Here is a 6039-nt window from a genome sequence, read left to right on the forward strand (position 1 = left end):
ATTTTACCCTTCCTGTTTGTTTACTTTTGCCACAGAGTTTCTCACTGGCTTAGAACTCAGCTAGCCAACTAAGTGAACAATATCAATCTTCCTATATCTGTTACCCCAGTGCTGAGACTGAAAGTGTATAGCACCATTTCTGGCTTTTGCAACATGGATTCTGAAGTTTGAACTTGGGTCCTTGTGCTTACAAAGTAAGAGCTTTATGGATTGAACTCTTTTTGCAGTTTTTTGTTTTTTTTTTTTAAAGAAGCAGTCTTTGATTATGACATCACATCTGTCTCTTATGTCCTATAAGTCAGTACGTGCTTTTCTTCAGATTTTCATTTGTAATTCTCCTACATCACTGATCTCCTTTTTATTGCCTAATTAATTGCATATTGCTTTTTGGTCCAATGGGGACCAAAAAGTTAGGGTAGGATGGCTCCCTTTTACCTTTATGTTCCCAAGACACAGAACACATTGCATTCAACATAGCATGGGATCAATAAGACTTGTTAAACTGCAATAAGACACAAACAAGATGTATTTTTTCCATCTATTACCTCCAAACTGGTCTTTGGAGAGTCCGTTGTTGAAAGACTCTGTGTTTACATAAAATTTAAAGGAGAATCTAAAAGCATGCTTTGACAAAAAAAGAAATGTTCAGGGAAGAGTGGAAAACCCTAAATGTAGAGCAACAGAATAATATATAGCTATGTCTATTTATAGATATAATAAGATATGTTATATGAAATTATGACATGATGATCAGATTATCTTGTATAATGAGGGAAGTGGGGAAAAGCATACATAATCACCAGAAATGATGGTAACAACATAAGTTATACATATATATATATACATGCCTCATATAATCTACATGTATATTTGCTGTATGATTATAATTTTGATAAGACAAACCAAAAACAGAAAGTAAAGGGGTTATACTCAACTACCATCAGAGAAGAAATAAGATAGAAAGACAAATACCACTGAATATACATTTTATATGCTTGACTTTGTGACCTGGAAAATGTTTTATCTGAAACAAAACATTTCAGATTTGAAGAAAATTCAAATCTGTAAACTATCATTTTTAAGCACTGAATCTGAGTGAGGAACATGAACTTAATTGTATGAATGAAGTTTTGGCCCAAATAAATATACTACTATTCAAATTATCTCAAAACACAATAATTGAACTATATCTCCAGTGGTATGAACACTGTGAATCAAGATATCTTTCAATCAAATGTAAACACCTGCAGCAATTAACACTGATTTAGTGTTATATATCAACATTAATCTTGGTTGGTGATGCCAAGAGTTTTGTGTCACCATTATGAGATAAATAAATGAGTACTTACCTCATTGAGAAGTACATATTCTCGTATGGTTGCAAGAACAATTAGTATTGGGGAAAGGGATATGGAGAGCTCATATTAAAGAAGTTAAGTGAAAATCCTGAACTAAACTTAGGACTCATTACAAAGTAAATTTTAAATACATTTCTTCATTCAAAATAATACCTCATTTTCTAGCCTCACCCACTTACCAACTAGTGAGGTCTAGATACAATGACCAATCCTGCATCAGTGAGGTCCCCTAGCAACCACAGGGTTGCCCAGAAATAATATTTATTAGTACAAGATCACAGTGTTTTCTGGGGGAAATGTCTGATTTCATATCTGGGACAAAAGAGCAAGGTAAATCTAAAACCATCTTCCAGTAACCCAGGAATTTATTGTACATAAGTGGAAATATGCATCAAGAGGTACGGCACCAAGTTTGATGAAAGACTCATTGGCTAGAGAGGATAATAACTATTAGAAATAATTAACTCAAAGGAGACTAGAACATCTTTTGTTGTTGCTGTTTGCTGCCTTTGTTGATGGGTTGGAAGGAGTTTTCTGGCTATCTGCAAAGGCCACCATGTCCTCCCAGGTTCAGGTGCAGGCTCTGCTGGACCAGTTCATGAGCACAGCTCTGGATGGAGATGAAACCAGACAGAGGATCAAATTTACAGATGACAATATCCACAAGAGTCACCTTCTGCACTTGCAGCCCCCATGATGTCCTTGCTGGGAGGCACATGGATTTAGGAGAATGTATCAAAATCCACAACTTGGACCTTTGAGCAAGTAATTGCAAGTAAAAAAATTGCAAGTAAAGAAAGAGACCTGTTTTTATGAATTAGATGCTATGGATCACTTAAAGTCCTTCACTGCAGAATGTGATCAGAGAACTGAACTTGCCAAGAAACAGCTGGCAGAAACAGAGGAGATCAGTACTGAAGTTTCTGCCAAGGCAGAAAAAATACATGAAGAAATAGGAAAACTTCTTGCTAAAGCTGAGCAGGTAGGAGCTGAAGGAAATGTGGATGAGTCCCAGAAGATTCTTATGGAAGTGGAGAAAGTTTGTGTAAAGAAAAAAGAAGCAGAGGATGAATATAGAAGTTCCATCCTGTTTTCAACAGCAAAAATTCTGTGTCTGGGAGGTTTGTTCAGTTTACCTTGGCATCCATGGCAATGACCATAGTCTTGCAGACCACTTCAGGGGCAAGGTCCACTTGGGGTTCATTCAGATCTGAAAGGAGCTTGATCAGTTGAAGAAAACTGTGACTGAAAAGCAGGAAAAGAAAAGTCAGGATAGACTGAAGAGAAGAGAGGAGGCAGAGGAAGACGAGTGCCTGAGCAGGAGATCTGGATCAAGAACCCAAAATTACAGGAGGTCACACTCCTGGAATCTATGACAGAAGCAGTCTAGGTCCACCTTCAGAACAGGTGCCATCACAGCCGTTCCAGTAGCCAGAGCCGAGGTCACTGCCGAGCTTCCAGGGACTGGAGTGCACAAGTAACTACTCTGACTCCTCAGCAGCTGCAGGAGCCAGGAGTGACCCATTTCTCTGTGTTCCAAGGTCTGCTAGGGTCTGGCATTCTAGTCCTTCCATCACTACATCTGGTAGGTACAAGCTTGGGCTTGTGGGGATGCAGTTCTGGGTAGGTTCTGGGTACCTAGCACCCAGGGCTAGTGCTCTGAGGAATATAATGGCACCTGGTGCTTGGAATAGGGTAGGTATATTGAGCTTTCACATGGCCCTGTGTGGCACTTGGCTGGGCTTTATGTACTTTAACTTGGTAAAGAACAACTGAGATTTTTGTCTTGAAGAGGTCCTGCTTAATTACCTCTCTTGTACTTTGTTTTTTGTTTGTTTTATTTTGAGATAGGCACTCACTTTGTAACTTAGGTTGGCTTGAATTCAGGATTCTCCTGCTTCAGGCTTCTGATTGATGAAATGAAAAGTGTGTACCACCATCCTTGACTTGTATGCTTTTACATTCTGCTTTTTCCATTGTCTTTACATACTGGGTCATATTTCACATGCATAGCTTTGTTGTATTCTCATTTGCTTTGTTGCTGTTACACTGAAAATTTTTCTTACTAAAGTTATTTTCTTTAAAAAACAGAAAGATTCAGCTATTTTCAAAGTATTCTTAAAGAACAATTTTAAGTCTAGCCATGGTAGATTATCTGGGAGTAGACTATATTACTGCTCCAAGTAGCTAGAAAATGAAATAAACATATGGGTAAAATTAATTTCCATGACATAGACAGTATGAAATGATGATTCAGTTACTGAAACCTGATGACAGTTATAATGGCAAGCTTAAAGTCCCAGGTTAGCCCAGGCTACAGAGTGAGTGAGGCCATATTTCAAGAATACAAAGAGGTGAGTGGTGGTCCTAAATCTTAGATACTAGTTCATTTAAGATCTTGGAAAAGCCTGGCACTCTTGTAAGTTAAATCAAAGAACAGGCCTAGTTTATCGTACCTTGCTATGCCATATTTGGTTTATCTCCCTGGGTGGTCTGCTCTTTTCTGAAGAAAAATAGAGGAGAAATAGATCTAGAGGAGAGAAGAAGTGTCAGTGAGTGATAGGAAGGAGAAATGGGAAGAGAAACTGTGTTTGGGATGTAATATATGAAAGTAATTAATTAGTTAATTAAATAATTAAAAAAGAGCATGGACTGAGTATTTCAAATATATACAAATTATAGAGTAGCGACCCAGGAAGGAAAGGGTTGTGATCCAACAATCTTTACACGTTTTCTTGAGCCTGTGACAGAATGCTATATCATCGTTGCTTTACAAACAAATGCATAGCACATAAATAACTAGATTATATAAAGAAACACAAGAAGACATAACCCCCAGCTCGTACATGGGGAAAGAAACATGAAGGTTCTGATCTGCCTAATGGGAAAGTCCTTGTTGAACACAGCCATTCTGAGATGAAAGTAGTTGGGGCAAAGTAGATGTTTTGAAGCCCAGCTTCAAAACAAACCTCAACAAGACCAAGTAGTAATCCACTAACTTAAATGCTTGCCACAACAAAGTCCAACATGATTGGAAGAAAAACTTTTTGATGGAAGTTTGTGATAGTATATAGCTATATACCACACGTTAATAGTATGCCATTTATTATATGGTTTTTATACCTATAAAATTAAAATCGATCAATTTTTTGAGAAGACATTCCTTAAGACAAGATGAGTGAATACCTAAGAGACACTGAAAACATTCTCAACACTGCTAGTGATGAAGAGAAGGAAAGTTACAACCCAGAGAAGATTCCACTATATACTTAGCAATGTTCCAAATCAAAAAGATTGATCACACTGTGTGTGTCCAGGCAGAGAAACGCACTGGAATTTATTGCTGTTGTGGTTGGCAGGAATATAACATGATTCAAGCAGTTTTGAAAACTCCTGGGTTCAGCCTATGCTCAGATATTACTCCAAGAAATATGAAAACATATATACACACGAAGACCTAGGAATTAATGACTTGAGAATTAATGTTCCTGGAAGCTTCATTTATAAATGTCTTGGGACTAGAAACAGCCTAGCTATCTGTCAGCTGATGATGAGGCATGTAAATTATTTTCTTTATATACAATGGTACTACTAAACAACAACATAGCACTATAGGTATGGTTCTATACACTAATGGGGAAGAATATGACAAGTATTATGCAAAAAGACATGAGACACAAAAGAGTGCATATTATATGTTCCTCTTTTATTAAATGCCAGTCATACTGAAACATCCTGAGCTACATTACCCTCCTTCTCTTTCTTTTGTGGACTTTCTGTTTAACTTCTAGACTGGTCACTTTGCCTCTATCCTGACCCTACTTTATCTTATTAGCAAAGAAGAAAGGGCAATATTGAAACTTCAGTTCAGAGAAATCACCTCTCCCACTTAAAACCACAAAGCTCCCACCTTTTCATTCTAAGTAAAAGCCCAGATCTATAAGATGACCAGATCCAGAATGACCTGGACCCTTGTGCTCCTATCTAAATCTGAACTTACTTGCAGCTCTCTTTGCTGACTTTGTTCTGGCAACACTAGAACATGCCCAACACACTGCTATTTCCTGACCTGGAATTCTCTTCCCCAGGTATCCTCTTGGGGTCACTTTTCATGAATGTTCATCACTGTAACTATACTGGTTCCCTATAGCTGCCTGCGTAAAGTACCAATCAGGTGGTTAGAAACTGCAGAGTTCTTGCCTTACAGATCAATATTCTCACTGTTTGAAGTCAAGTTGTAGGGAGGGCTAGTCTTGTCTTCTCTGGAGGGTCTAGAAGAGGAGTCTCCTTCGCCTCCCCCTAGCTTCTAGTGGTTACCAAGTAATCCTTGCTGTTTCCTTGCTCACTATTGCATCCATCCTGGCACACGTGTGGCTTGTTTTCTCTGTGCAGGCAGGAGATTTAATCAAAACACCCCAGGCAGGTTGCACTTTTGGCTGGCATAAAGGATGAAGAATACCCCCAGGTCCTCTGAAGGAAAGTCTTTAAAAATTCTTACACTAGCAACTTTATGAATCTATATCATCCGTTTCACTGCTTCATGGTCTAATTAATGTTCTGGCATTTACCATATCTTTTATTAATGATTACTTATGTATGTTACCAATAAATGGATAGGCAATGAGAGGTGTTCCACATGAGTCATCTTAGACATCAAGTAATAGAAAAACTTGCCACTCTC

General features: G+C 38.1%; 1 pseudogene; it reads left to right on the plus strand.

The window, feature by feature from the left end:
- The first annotated feature begins 1914 nt into the window (after positions 1-1914).
- On the plus strand, positions 1915-2985 carry LOC116067831 (annotated as a pseudogene).
- Positions 2986-6039: the final 3054 nt, after the last annotated feature.

The sequence above is a fragment of the Mastomys coucha genome, unplaced genomic scaffold (genome assembly GCF_008632895.1).
Source record: "Mastomys coucha isolate ucsf_1 unplaced genomic scaffold, UCSF_Mcou_1 pScaffold22, whole genome shotgun sequence".
In the NCBI taxonomy this organism is placed as follows: domain Eukaryota; kingdom Metazoa; phylum Chordata; class Mammalia; order Rodentia; family Muridae; genus Mastomys; species Mastomys coucha.